A 15,761-nucleotide genomic window follows, 5' to 3' on the forward strand; every position below is an offset into this window, starting at 1 on the left:
GTTTCAATTAATCAAAAGCTGAATCAAATGGAAAAGTTTCACTGGTACTGACTGACAACTGATGACTTCCTTATTTCTCAGATGCTCCATAGAGGAAGTGAGATATAGGAAAGCCAGTCTCCTTTATTCTTATTTTATTCTTTTCTGGATTCTGAATCAGAATCACAGAATCACAGAATTGTAGGGGTTGGAAGGGACCTCTAGAGATCATCGAGTCCAACCCCCCTGCCAAAGCAGGCTCCCTACACCATGTCACACAGGTCAGCGTCCAGGCGGGTCTTAAATATCTCCAGAGAAGGAGACTCCACCACCTCCCTGGGCAGCCTGTTCCAGTGCTCCGTCACCCTCACTGTAAAGAGGTTCTTCCGCACATTCCTGCGGAACTTCCTATGCTGTACTTTCATCCCATTACTCCTAGTCCTGTCCCCATGCACTACTGAAAAGAGACCAGACTCACCACTATGGCTCCCACACCTCAGGTATTTATAAACCTGGATCAAGTCCCCTCTCATCCTTCTTTTCTCAAGGCTAAACAGACCCAGTTCCCTAAGTCTCTCCTCATAGGGGAGATGCTCCAGGCCCTTCACCATCTTAGTGGCCCTCCGCTGGACTCTTTCCAAGAGATCCCTGTCTTTTTTGTACTGGGGAGCCCAGAACTGGACACAATATTCCAGATGAGGCCTCACCAGGGCAGAGTAGAGGGGGAGGATCACCTCCTTCGACCTGCTGGACACGCTCTTTTTAATACACCCCAGTATGCCATTGGCTTTTTTGGCTACAAGGGCACACTGCTGGCTCATGGTCAATCTGTCGTCCACCAGGATGCCCAGGTCCCTCTCTGCAGAGCTCCTCTCCAGCAGCTCTTCCCCCAGCCTGTACTGGTGCATGCAATTATTTCTACCCAGGTGCAAGACTTTACACTTGCTTTTGTTAAACCTCATCCGGTTTCTTACTGCCCAGCTCTCCAGCCTGTCCAGGTCTCGCTGAATGGCAGCACATCCTTCAGGCGTGTCAGCCAATCCTCCCAACTTCATGTCATCAGCAAACTTGCTGAGGGTGGTCACTATCCCCTCATCAAGGTCATTGATGAAGATGTTGAACAAGACCGGACACAGTACAGACCCCTGGGGCACGCCACTAGTTACAGGCCTCCAGCCAGACACCGCACCGCCAACGATTCTGATTTGAAAAAAGAAAAAGCTTCCTTTAAAATTGTTTATTTGAACAGAATCATATCTGTTATTTATAATAATCATGTCATTCAGAAGAACCAGAATAATGCCATAGAACTAGGGAAAACGAAAACAGATTATTTGAAATCCAAACACATGAAGAAAGTCATTAAAGGAAAAATATCTCCTAGCAAAATCTCTGTTTTTATTAAAGGCATAGAAATAGAAGTGCACAGCATAAAATACTGTATCACCACCAGTTGATTTATCATGTAATACTTTAAATGAGAAGATAAACAAATGAGATTTAAGGAGCAATACTTTGAAGAAGCTGATGTGGCCTTAAAAGTCTATGTTCTATCATTACATTTTTCCTTTAATAAAATTCAGGGTGGTGGAAATAGTTTGATTTTTCAAAACATGAGATTGTAAATGCACTTACATATCAATATTTGTGTTCAAGCATACCTCTATTCCTCTGCTTTCTTACTTAACCAAGAGTATTCATGTAGTTCAACCAAATATAAATTATTTTGGCTTTTAAAAGGAGATTGCCTAAGCTCAGTAGTGAGCATCTGCTTCATTAATACATGAAACTTCCTAAAAAGAAGAATATTCCTAAAGAAAAGAGAGACTTGATTATCTTCCCACCTTATTACTATGGATGCAGCTCTATTTAGACTTGAACAAAGCAAAATGAAGATAGCAGTTCAGTTTAGAATATCACACTGAATAGGGGAAAAAAAAGACAGCACTAAACTTACCTCATTTTTAGTCTTTTTTGTTTTTTTTGTTTTTTTTTTTTAAGTGAAGGTAAAGAGCTTAGGCATTTCTGAGGGCACTTCTGCCCATTTCTCAGAATAAGCAGAAACAATGGCAGATAAAATGCAATGATCAAACATTCATATAAGAAATAATTATAAGCTATATTGAAATTAGGCCTCTATGTGTTTTGGGGTTTGTTTGGTTTTGGCTTTTTGAGTATTTTTTTAGGTTCTGCACTGAGTTGTTTATACCAGATAACATGATAGACAGCTAAATGGCTGGGTGCCTGACATTGCAAGAAATAAGCCTTGCTCCGAAAACCTTTAAGACCATGAGACACAGTAATCAACAAAGCACACAGTTCTTGCTTCCTCTTGAGGGACCTGGAATGTTTTTCTAAAATTGTATCTGAAAAGACACGACAGTCTTCATTCACACTGGCAATATGTATACTTTGAACAATCCCTCCAGAGGGACAGAGATCTTCTGGGACAAGGTGCTGTTCAGTTTGAGCAGTAACATCAAAGCTAAAATCTTTGATGGGAGTTAAGAATTCTCTCACAACGATCTCTAGGACTTGAACTTTCTCTGGTTCTGTGCTAATCAGGCCTAAACCTGTGTTCTCAAGCTGCAGGAAAAAATTCAGTCCCTAGAAAGGAAGACACAAAACAACTCCTTTAGGGATCCCTATATCCTGGAGTTGTTTTCTTTGCTCCCCTCCCATTTATCAAAAAGAAAATAATCAATTTATCATTACATATCCAATCTAATAAAAGAAATACCCATCAGAAAAACTAAGTGATGAGGTTCCTGTCCTCATGCTGGGGAAGCTATTGCCAAATTCAATTTGGCAGGAGCCTTCCAGGCAGGTAGCTGTGTGACTACATTTGGCTTCAGGGCTGATACACATTAACACCAACAGAGCACAGAGCACCAAGGCATTTAGCCTCCAAGATTAAGTTTCCCTCTTCCCTTGTTTTTACCTGCTGAGAAAAAAAAAAAAAATATTGACAAGAGAAATCTTCCAGACAGCCAGCCATACCAAAACATTTCATTTAGGGTTGAGACTGAGTTCATAATAGGATTTATTTTGTCACAAAGGACTCCAAACTTTATATAGGACCTAAAATATGCTGTGGGGGAAAAAAAAGAGAGAGTCAAAAATGATTAAAAGTTTAAATTGCACTTTTTGCCAACAGTCAGTCCATTTAGCAGAGAAGAGTAACTCAAAGATAGCATCCAATTGAACATGGAACAAAACAGATACCTGTAGTGGAAGGCTCTCTGCCTGACAGACAAGAGTACAGGAAGATCTAAGATCCAGAAACAAAACCATTTCGGACAAGGAATAAAGCCCAAATGCTAAGTAAAGCACATTTGCCACAAGAGTGGTTTACTACAGTTTACAAACAATCTTTAAACAAATAATTCTGGGAATTTTTAACCCGTGCACCACTTCTAGTTTTATAAACTCCTCCATAATCCATCCAGCATCAAATTCCGAGGCTTTACAGGAATTCTACACAGGGAACCAGTTTCAATTGCTCTTCTCTTTTCTTTGGCCTGTAAAACTGAAGGCTGTAGTATGCAGTTAGATTTCAGGATATCTTGAGCCTGGTATAGATCTTCTTTCATCACTATTAATAAAGTCACAATAAAACAGCAATATTGCAAGGCCCGAACTAAACAGTGTCGCAGAGAAAACACTTCAGAAGGCCCATCTCTTCGTAAGTATTTTTGAACCGGTTTTCTGTTCTGAAAGGCTACAACATTCTTGCAAATCCTGACTGGAGATGTACGCCTGTGCGAATCATCACCATCATGGACACAAGAGCCCACCCACACATTTCAGACTACAATTGCAGTGCCCCTGGTTTCGTCTGTGCTCCACATGCCTGTACATCAGTCCTCCTTCTGGCATTGGCTCATTGTGTTTTGATCATGGTTTATTTCTATACCCACCACTGTCCGCTGCTATTGTCCCCTCCCCCAACTCCTGGCGAAGGACTGAGACAATACACATTCACTGACAAAGAACTGAAAATTATCAGTCTTGAAAACAGTATTGGTGACATTTTCTCTGGCATATTACAATGCCAATGAAAAGCATGCTGTTCTGGTAAATACAGAAGGAAAGGACATTTTAACAGCTGCTCTTTTTTATTTTTGAATTTTCACCTCAAGCAGTGCTCTGGCATTTGCATTTAGCATCAAGCACTGGCAATTAACCTGAATGAGGCTACCTTCCCTCTGGTAGCAGACGGAGAGGCAAGAATCACTTCATGTCAATGGAACCAAACATTTGGAGAACAGCTTTTAATCAAGATCGATACCTATAATGAGAAAAGGGCTTAAAAAACTAGCAAAGCAATAACGCACATATTAGCTTTTTGATTGAACATGCTGATAACCTCAGAAAAAACAATTACACCAGCCAACCTGGAAAAAACATAATGGGACTGCTGCCCTCACAAGGGAGCTGATTCAACCAGTCCCAAATCTGCACGAAGGCAGACACCAAAATACTTATGCATGCCCAACTGCATCGTTGCTCTTTTACCCAATGCATTTCCGAGGCTTATTCTTCAAAACATCACTAAAATTTTTCTTCTTCCCTCTTTAAGGCGTAATTGACTTCTCTAGACAATATACTTTTATGGTAACCATTTGCTTTTGTAGGCAAGTGAATAACCACTGTGTTTTCATTTTTAATGTATAATTTCATACCAATAATCCTTCTGGGAAGCTTTTTAATAAGACATGAGATTCCAGAGGAAGAGAAAGCAGTAACATGAATGGCCTACCCTTATTCCTATTGTTGTACTGTTTTAGCTATAGTAGGAGACATTTAATGCCCTCTGGGTTTAATAACTTATTTTACAGTTTCCTACTAATGCGTACCAAGTAATACAGCTATGTCAAGATCTAATGCTAATTAACAGGGCTACTTAAACTGCCAAAGTTGATCTGAACCATAGATCCCAACTCAGTTCTCTCCCAAGGCATAAATCAAGTCTTAAATACGCAGCGTCCCTACTTTTGCACTCTTCCCCAAAATTCCTCGATCACATAAGATTCCTGCTGTTTGAAGTCTCTCTTGGCTCCAACTGGGAAGAAAGGAAACCACACGGTTCTTCACAGCTCATCTTATTGAGTTAAATGCCATGAAGTCAAGCAAAGGCCATCAAGGTGTTCCAGTGATCTTCTGCCAATTTTTTTCATGGAAGTAAGTAGCTTCCCAGGAAATGTTTTGATTTTCTGAGAAGAAAAAACTTAACTAGAAAATACACAACTCATCTCTCAAATACAGTGAAAACAATTGCAGTTCTGTTAATTTCTGTCTGCAGCATTTAGCTAGTCAGCATTAGAGATGCACATTCCATGCAACCCAGAGGCGACAATCACCTCAGAAGCATGACATCAGATACCCACACATGCCTCAGAGATTTAGGGTGGGACTTAACAACTTGGGAACAAGACAGCAATCCAAGCCTTAATCTCTTCTCAGGACTTGCTCATGCACACAATTTCAGCTCCCTCCCATATTTTACTTCCCACTACTTCAGCTTCCTTGTTTAAACTGAGCTCCTTCCATACACATGCTATACCTGAGTATATACTGTGCAGTATCTACGACGCTTCTCAGAAGTGAATTACACTTCTCTTGATATGTTTGTGCATATCAAGATATATATGAAGCACTCTTGCAGACATTCAGACTAGTAAAAGATAAGAGGTACAGGCAAGTCTTACACTATTACAGTCATGATTAGCTCAAAGGCAATTAGTTTGCTATTAAGCAAGCAGTTTTCAAGGAGATAACATTTCACTCTGAGCAATATAACTAACAAATCTCACCTTCACTGTTTTCACAAGACCTTTGGAAATTTAGTTAGAAAAGTTTAAGGAGGTAATGATGATAGAGATGCAGAAGACTGTCCTTGGCACCCAGCTACAGCTCAGACTTGATTCAGTGCCCACACTGTGAGCAAGGGGCTGGAGCTGAGCTCTGACTCCATGAATATCCCTTTCTGCCACCTCCACCAGCAGCCAGATCAGATATTGTAGTTAACAACAAACAGAAGCAACAGTTTCTCAGGCTTTTTCCACCATTTTAAGTTTTTGCTCAAGTGCAAAACAAGTGAGAACAGAAGGAAGTGTGATAAAGTCAGTGATCTTAACAGATACTAGGAAAAGAAAAAAGCCAACAACCAAGAATAACAACAACACTATGCCATTTTCTTTTAAAGAATATGCTCATAACCACTTAGTTTTTGAGAAGTACATGCCCACACAATGTTTCATGATTGTTCTGTGCACCAGTAAATCTAAAGAATCTTACAAGAAGCAGTGTAATACGTTTTAACTAAATAGAGAATTCAACTGATAAGTAACACAGCAAGGCTATATCCAGCCTCAGAAGAAACACAGATACAAAGCTCAAAAATATCTCATGTTCTCCAGCACTTCAGAAGTGGTCTGGGACAGTATCATTTTATCATTCTCAAGTTACATATAGATTTCACTGAAATTGGCAAAGAAATAACACAAGCACAAAAATCACAATGAAGTTTGGTTCTGTTGACTTCTCAGTGTTTATTGCATGAAGAGGTAAATATTGACAAAGATTAAGGAAGATTAGCGAAAGGTTTGCAAGTCAATATGTGCTTGAAGGAAAAGAACACCTGGTATTTATTCAAGTTAAGTAAGTTATCTAGAGAATTCTCTGTACTTTTTGTGTGGCAAGGTCAGTGTTGACTTACAAAGGACCATTTTTGTTATCTAGCAGCTCATTTGCCTTTAACCAATGTTTTCTATGTTTTGGAAAGAAAAATAACAATATCCTCCCTCTAGATGCTTAGAGAACATCAGCCTCTTCTTGCCTCCAAGCCAAACAGCATGTGTTCCCATGTCTGTATTTTTGCTGGCACTGTTACTATCACAAGTGCTGAGGAATTCTTAGTTTTTAAGCAAATGCTAATGTTCACCCATAACTAACAAAGCATTTTGGTACACCTCTACGGGCAAGAATATATATATATATATATATATATATATTTTCTTTTTCAACAAAGAAAAAAAATACAAGATTACTTTTCTATCTTCAGCAATAATAAATAATAAAAAAATGATGATATTCTGGGGGGGGGAAAAAAAAAAAAAACATTAAAAAAAATTCCTCTCAATTTCCTTCAGCCATGATCTTCATGCATTAAACTCACCTCTAGGCCTAAGTTACCAGAAATGTCATAATGTCATGTTTCTGCTTTGAAAGAGTTTTGTTTATCCCTTACGGCTAAAAGCTACCTTTTGTGTAGTTTGAACAGGTGAACTGTCAGTAATGGCCAAGAACAGATCCACAACTATGGGCTTAACTGCTAAACAAGGACAAAATTTGCATGAACACCACACTAAAAACACAAACACCAGAAAGCAGCATTTATGAACATTATACAGAGGCTGTCATCAAATACACTAATGATTTTCACATGCACTTGAGATGTCTAAAAACAAGGTAGCTAAATAGGGGATACTAAAAGATTTCAAGATCTGTCATCAATATAGAGTTACAAAAACAGAAATGATACTTATCTGCCTTTATCTTTATTAATCACAATTAAGAAACTGAAGTTTTATCTAAAAACAATGTCCCAGCCATTCAAAGGGAAATCGCCAACACTTGACCTATCTTTGGCCAAATGTTGTTCACCAATCCTTGCCAGGAACATCACTCACTACAGGGTAAGGACAGTGGGTCCTAGAAAGGATTCTTGAGCCTTTTCTTATGAACAATGTTTCAACTATAATAAAACACTGAAAAATGACATGATGAATTTCATGTAAAGATAAGGTTACAGCATCAAGCTTCAACAGCTTATTGTAAGTAAGCAATAGACTTCCACCTAAAAATAACACAAGCAGGACATAAAAACAAGGTATTTTTCAAACTAGGAAGAATTTAACTGAAGAAAGTTTAAGGCTCCCTTTTGAAATAATTTTTGCATTACCTTCAGGACAGCTACCAAAGAAGCAAACAAACTATGTAGGTATAGCATATATATAAGCACTCTTCTTGTACTGCTGATATTGTTAGGGGCAGCTCTGCTCCGCTAGAATAGAATGACAATCTTTTTGGGTCAGTTGTTGATTTGTTGTCAGCTAAGTTTTTATTTACTTTTTTTCTTATTTTTAAATGAGAATAGATTCAAGCCAGGTGCCTGCTTTTCCCTGGTGCTTTCCACTGGTTCTTCTTCAACTGATTGCTGTGACCTGGAAAGAGGAAGTCCTGTCACTGGGAAAGTGATAGAACTGAAAACATGAGCATCCTCATCAAGCACCTACTATACATATATTGGATGATGTGACACTTCACAGGTTAAATAAAACTATTAAACACCAAAATAATTTCATGCACAATCATGCATGACCCAAATTGTTTATTCCTTCTGGAATAAAGTTTGAGTGTAGGCTGCTATGTCTGAAACAATACCGCACTTTGAGCTTCACAACACACCTATTTAAGATCCTAAGGTGCTGAAGAGGAGTTGCAAGACATCATACAGACTTTACATATCAAAAGTAACTTAACTAAAGGTCAAAAGAACCTTCCTTTCAGAGCTTTACAACTAAAGCTCAGAAGTTTTGCCTGTATCTTCAACACGATGACCTCAGACTATCTTAGAATAACAACATATATATGTGCCTAAACCTATGATGGCTATGTGAACAATTTCAAGAAGTTTCCGGTTTGAGTCTCTTTGAAACTGTGTTTATCCCGTGAAGTAATTTGGTTCCTCTACTGTTAAGTATATGGAGAACACGTCACTGTTAAAATAGACACTTGCCATAAATTAAAATGCTTTTATTGTAATTAAACTCATATTATTCAAATTAGCACCAAAATACTGCTTAAAAACAAAACAAAAGAGTTCACTAGACAACATGCTAGATGAAAATTTCAGGACATGTTCCCAAAGCAGCAAGTGAAGCAAACGCTTGCTGAGGAAGCTTTTTCAGAAACATGTATTTAGATTGCTCAGTGAATTTTCTCTTACAGTGGTCACATCACATAGGATGTTGTTGAAATATACTACAAAACCATCATGCATGATGAAACGGAACAGAAGTCCACTGAAATTGCTACAGTTCAACTAATGAAGAGTGTGTGTTCCCAGCTCTACTGGTCTCAGCAGAGATTCATCTGCTATAACCCCTTACCATCATCCCAGCAGGGATCTACCCTTCCCTCTTTCTTTATCGATACCACCAACCCATCCACTTTACCCTGACACACTACATATCTCTTTTCATCCTCCATGTAACAGCATTAACTTACGTCCCTCAAACACAGACTCACACCAGCCTACTTAATAGTCTGCCAACCTACCTCAGGCAACACAACTGCCACGTCCCAGCTTCTCTGGTCTTATTTCAGCCGCTAAACCACAGGCCAAGCTGTAAAAACCTGAGCCACTTCAATATATTTCCTTTTCCTTTTTTGCTCTCTGCCTGAGCTCTGCATATTGAAGAGGCAGCTATGCACCACCTGCTTCTCTAATCTCTCAACTATCTTCTTTGGATTAAGGAAGAAATTGATGCACCCACAACTTTGCCTGGAATGAAAAGATGGCTGCAGATGTTACAGGAACATGAAAGAGCCACCACTGTTCCCACAGGCAAGTAATCAGGCTCTCAAGCCCAGTACAGTCATCATGGTTCCACCTCAGAGAACCAGCCAATCCCTGTCAGATACCCCTTGCAACCTCAAGTTCCACAAGCAGGATGTCCTAGAACTTCAAAATCCCAGAAGGATGGAGATTTACCACCTAAGTACACAGTCTGCTAAAATAGAATACAGACATAGTGAGCAACAGGGTTTAATTCAGTTTAGTAATTATTCCACCTGTGGCCTAGGGTATTAATTCTGATAGATGAAGTCTTACAGAACAAAGTCATTACTGATGCCTTAGAGGTGAATGCCTACAAAGTAAATGGCAACTGTAAATCCATCAGTATCTAATTGTTGCAGTCTATATTGCAGCGTCTTTTTTACCCTGACTTCTGTTCGTGTCAGGTTTCCTTTCTTCCCCCTCAGTCAAAGATTTACTTTTCCCAATAATTAAATTAAATTAGATAAATTTGAGCCTAACTGAAACTAATTTTGTATAATATCCCAAACCATTTGCATGAGGCTTCTAAAATTCTCCAAGCTATTTCTCTAGGCAGTGGGGTAGCTAATTATCTACTTCTCCAAGCAGCCTTCGAGGCATCACAGATCATTTGTTTAGAAGATGGAACAATTTCTTCCTTTGGAAGAAAAAAAAGTGCCCATTACAATCCTAATGCATCATGAAAATTCCATGTTTCCACAGAGATTAAATAATTCATCCTCCCTGGAATACATTTGATCATATAATAACAGGCAGACATGATCATTATGCCTTGAATATCATCATTTAGGAAATCAATTCCTGAACTTTTGGGATATGCAAATCCAATTGATTCTTGAACTGTGAAGCTCTCAAAATGAACTGAGACTTTTGTCACCATACAAATAGTCACCAACCCTTTTGGTTGAGCCAATTTATCTCGTAATCTCTCACATAAAATTGTTTCCATCTAGCCCAGTAAGACACCATTTTCCACAACCAGAAGGTTTCCGGAAGATAAACTAAATTACTTAAGTATTCTAATTGTGACCACTGTTCAGAAAGAGTAAAGGATTACAAAGAAAAGCTTAATATGAAATTGCTGTTCACAGATAGTCTCTCTCCATATGTCCCTGGAACGAAGAGTTAGCCACTCAAAGTCGATCTACATTTTACTCCCTTGCAAACACAGCAAATTCTGACCAGAGTTGCCTGCATTGCTTGCTTCAGTGTGTGCATGGGCTGGGCTCCCATCTGCCCACACGTTTGCATCCTAGTAAAGCTCACAGAAACTCAAAACATCCAGATCCCTCTTGACTATTCCACCGTGGAGAATTTCAACTCCACAACAAAAGAATGAAAGCAATACTATGTGTTATTGAAGACAAGACACACACATTCACAACACAGTGCCTCAGGTATGCAAATATAAAATTATTTGTACAAGTTTAAGACTACAGTTCTTAACATTACTTGACAACTGAAGTATTCAACTTTCATGTTATTATATTGTTTCTGGAATCTACAATTAAGCACAACTCCAACTAAAATTTGTATACAATATCTCAGAACATATCAAAGAACCCTCAATCCACAGGTAGCCAAGGACCACTGACTGAGGTCAGTACCCCCTTCAAGACTTACCTATGCTAGGAAAAAAGGACAGAACCATTTAGTATCAATGCAGAGGAGTCAGTTGCACTTTAGAACACACCCACTGATGGCAATTAAGCCAAATGCACTTGTTCTGAAACCAAACTAAAAGCACACTATTAAAGCCTATCTTAAAGGGAAGAGCATTCACACCCAACACAGGACAAGATAAATTTCACAGAGCAATTCTCATCAATATTTTACCCTTCCCTTCCAGGTCTGCAATACCCCAAGAAAGAGCTCAGGAGAAGCCTATTCATAACACGAGACATGAGGGATTCATATCATGAAGCCACAGTGCCAATTTCTCTTCCTGCCTCTTGTTAGCAAGAGATTAAACCACAAACGATTCACCAAGGAACATTACCACATTACATTTACAACCCAACAAAAACATTTCAACTCCCTGGAGGGCTCAGTTACAACCCTTCAATTAAGCCACAATCCCAGTCTCACATCACATCTGCTTAAATGACTTCTGAAGATGGACACAAGTCAACACACAATTCTCTGGTGCTGAATTCTTTCCCCTAAGTCTTAAATTCAAGCACTAGCCACGACATCTGAAGTACAGATCTTAAGAATAATGTCTATAGATAATGCAACTTTGAAGTTCAATGGTCTTAAGAGCTGCATATATCTTCTGGTGTCAAATAATACCTATAACATCCCAGAAAGCTATTGGAGTAGTTAAAAATCCTTGCTCGAACTCACTTATTATACCTAAAATAAGATACCACTTGACTGGAATAGGCTTCAGAAAAGTAAGATGTGAACAAAACAGTATAAGCACATTTAGATTTCTTCGAACTACTCAGATCTAAAAAGTAGGTTGTATGGCTCTCATTGTCAAGCTTTTTATGAGGTTTCCAATATTTTATGAAAAATAGCAAGAACTACAAATACCAGAAATATTTGTAATTCTTAACAACTTCAGTGCTAATAAGTTTTATTCCGTAAGATAATTATTTAATGAAATTTAGCTTAGTGTAATACTTACTCTAATAGTATGTCCAGGAATCATCTAAAATAATAATGAAGTGTCAAAGTGGGTGACAAACAATCACTACGGGAAAGTTCACACACAAAGAAAATTAAGTGAAAAATATAAGATATGGAGAAAATAGTATTGTTATGCTATGTCCTTATGGGCATAATGAAAATAACATGTGAGATACCTATTTGATCGACAGAGGAAAATTAGAATAAGGAAGTGATCATAAAAGATGTATCTTACATCAGGAATAAAAGGAAATACTTAATGTATCAGACTTCAGGTAGTCCACTGCCAAGTAGAAAGCTTCTTTAGAAACAGTACAGAAAGGATAGTAATTAAAGTAATATTTGCAAGTATGGTTTCCAAAACGTTGTAACCAAAAAGATGCATAATTTACTTGCACTGAATATTTTTTGCAATGCAGATGTCAGATTTGTGCCACACTGAATTTATTCACTACCCTTTTTTTAAACTTAGACTTATACATTTTCCATGAAGTTATTTAAATACCACCCCAAGATGCGAAGTTAGCTCTCTGTCTGCAAAGATTTTTTTATTTTTTTTTAAAGTGTGAAACAATTAACATATTCATTAGGGAGTAGAATAACTGCAGACTTCAGGTGAAACACTAACATAAGTATAACCAGAACTAAATTGCATCAAAAGGTGCTAAATCCTGTGTGTGTGAGCGCTATAACATCACTAAGACTTACATAAACAGCCAAGGGTTCTCAAGTCCCCAGGAGCTTTACAGCCAACACAAGACTGATTTCTAAGTGAGGACATCATACAAAAAGGAGCCACCATGAGGACACAGAACTGAAGATTAAATGAGAATAAAGAAGGGAAGAGTTTCCAGATAGTAACTTCTGACACATACAAAACAGTTGATTTGCAAACTGTCTACAAATTACTTGATTAACTGCAGTTTCTTCCAATCCTACCTTGTAAAATAAACTATGAAATCCCTGCACAATAAACCTCAGAATGCTCGATGCTAACTGGAAAAACAGCGTTGATTGTATAGTGTTTTCCACAGTAGAGACATGGTGTCCAAAATAACAGTGTGGGAAAGAACAGCACATTAGAACACATATGATCTGTTCATCTGATGTGGTTCTATCAGATGTCTACTTCCCCCCTCCCCATTTAAAAAGCAGTCAATGCAGCTTCTGTCTGTCAGTCTCACTACTGCACCGCATCCTAGCTACTGAACAGGAAAATTTCAGTAGAGCAATTCTGTCAAGTTTAGAGTAGAGAATTAAATGATTTTAATTTTGCTGTTACCATTGAAGTCTTCCTTTATTTGTGATTATGTGCCTTGTCTTTACTGGAATCTTCTTGACTGTAGTTCCTTCTAATGAGAAAGAAAAAAAAATTAGTCTTATTAACTGAACGGCAACAGCACAAAATTCGTAACAATTTGACACAATAACTTGACACAGTAAAATTAGATAATAAACATTTTTAATTCAGATTGTCCGCAGTTTTCCAGGGAGCACAGGACAGGATACTAGTAGCTTTTTGAGATGTGCTTCCATCACCATCCCTGGGATTGCTTTCATTTTAATCAGCTGAATTTTTCCAATGAGCTATAAATATCTCAAAACACACAGTCTTCTTCTGTAGACCTAACTTAACCCAATAGCAAATTTGATGAGTACGTTCTTAGTTTTCTCCTACATTCTGGTAAGCAGTGAAAAGAAAAAATAAGATCAATGTCAAAACCAGACCCTGAGAACCTCCACTAATAACCTCCCTCACATCTTACAGTTTCTTTCTACATAGTTTCTCATCTTCTGAGTCACTCCCAACAATATGATTGTACTAAGCACCCTCTCCTGCAGCTCAGCTAGCGCTTCCCCTATATAGCGTCAGATGCTGCTTAAGTTGGGTCCAGTAAAATCTTTGCTCACAAGACAAGCACTGTGGCTATGAGAGAGACAGAGGGCACATCACAAGAGGTGTTGGCAGGGAGAAAATTAAAAGCCATCATACCTGACCCTTGTGGGACCTTACATAGAAGGTTATATACAGCTTTTTCATTTAGCCAAAAGGAGATTTTAAAAAAAACCAAAACCCACAAATGAACACAACTTTAAAAAAATCCACTCATTAGAGCCAATGGAAGAGCTTGTTTTTATAGCTTAGCAAAACGACCAGCAAATGGCAGAAGTTGGTGAAATAGAAAATGATTTAAGTACAAGAACAACAATGAGAACTGCCCTAATTCTAACCAACACATTTTGGCTGAAATGAGAGCCCTGTATCATGAGAGGAATAACATTTTGGAATAGAGTTATAGTTGGAAGGAGGGAATAAAAAACAATTTTATGTTGAACAGCTTCATTTGTAGGACACACAATACAGCTCTTGGCACAGCTAAAAGCAGAAGGCCCACTAACCCAGTTTCTTCTACTAGTTGCACTGATTCTTTTCAGAGTACCTCACTGCTAACTTCACGTCCGATACAAATCAAGAGAATAAGGGGCTCATTTGGTGGTCTACTGCAGACAGGACAGAAAGGAGGAGAGAGATGGGGAGGAGGCTTAACTGGGGCATAACGGGATATTTTGGAGTGTTAAGAGTTTGTTATATTGTCATTTTCATGAATGCATTTAACTTAAAGTGTCTCAGAATAACTCTGAACAACCAGCTAGGTTAAAGTCATTTGAACAGGTGCAGCACTCAGAATTTTTCCAATGTTTTGGGGAATGTGGTTCTCTCTTATATCTCTAATTCCTCCTCTGAAACTACATGAAGTAATTAACTAATAAATAGACTACAGCCTTGATTCAATCATTCAAAAATAAGTTGATAAAAATCATTTCCTTAACTCCAGTATAAGTATTCTGTTGGTAGGGCTTCTGTTGACTCCTCTTTTCTGAGCTCTCATTTCTGTTGCGGTTGGTAAGAGTTCAAATCTGTGCACAAGGATAAAAGAGTTCACTAAGTAAGTGGTTATCAACTATTCTGCCTCTGTTACGTTGGCTGAAAATTCCCTTAGAATGAAAATACCATTAAAGGCACCAATTTCCAATGGAAACAGTTTATAGAACTACTGTCAACCAAATCTGGAAAAAACAGCTACGGTATTAGGAAAACTGCCATTTAAATCTTGGCCAGCTGTTGTTTAACAGTAGTGAGTACCTGAACCATACCTAACCCACTTCTTGAAGACTGCAGAAACAACAGACATTACTGACAACACTATTTAGTCAGGATGCGACTATAGACAAGAAATGGTTCTGTTTTAAACCAGAATCTTTGAACAAAACAACACAATTAAAAACAAGAGAAAGTCCATCAGTAGCTACTACAGACTTGCAAACCTAAAGTAGCACTGACAGGTCAGATTTATTGAAGAAACTTGTCAGAAAGCAAGACATGAAGAGTCCTGGAGCTGCTCCTCACATAACAGACTTTCCTTCATAAATTAATTTTCACACACCACCCCCCCCCCACACACACACAAGAAATGAAATTATCTAGTCTACATACATTTGCCACAGAACAAATGAACAC

The 15,761-nt window shown here is 38.3% G+C and overlaps 1 long non-coding RNA gene across 1 annotated transcript in view; it reads right to left on the minus strand.

Moving 5' to 3' along the window:
* LOC146762074 (uncharacterized) overlaps window positions 1–15,761 on the minus strand; it is a 63,898-nt gene that overhangs the window by 21,287 nt on the left and 26,850 nt on the right. The window contains exon 2 of the long non-coding RNA XR_014942919.1: window positions 13,524–13,593. This is a non-coding gene — a long non-coding RNA (uncharacterized LOC146762074). The remainder of the gene's footprint in view (window positions 1–13,523; window positions 13,594–15,761) is intronic.

Source organism: Coturnix japonica, chromosome 2 (genome assembly GCF_054131305.1).
Source record: "Coturnix japonica strain WE chromosome 2, WE-NBRP24, whole genome shotgun sequence".
In the NCBI taxonomy this organism is placed as follows: domain Eukaryota; kingdom Metazoa; phylum Chordata; class Aves; order Galliformes; family Phasianidae; genus Coturnix; species Coturnix japonica.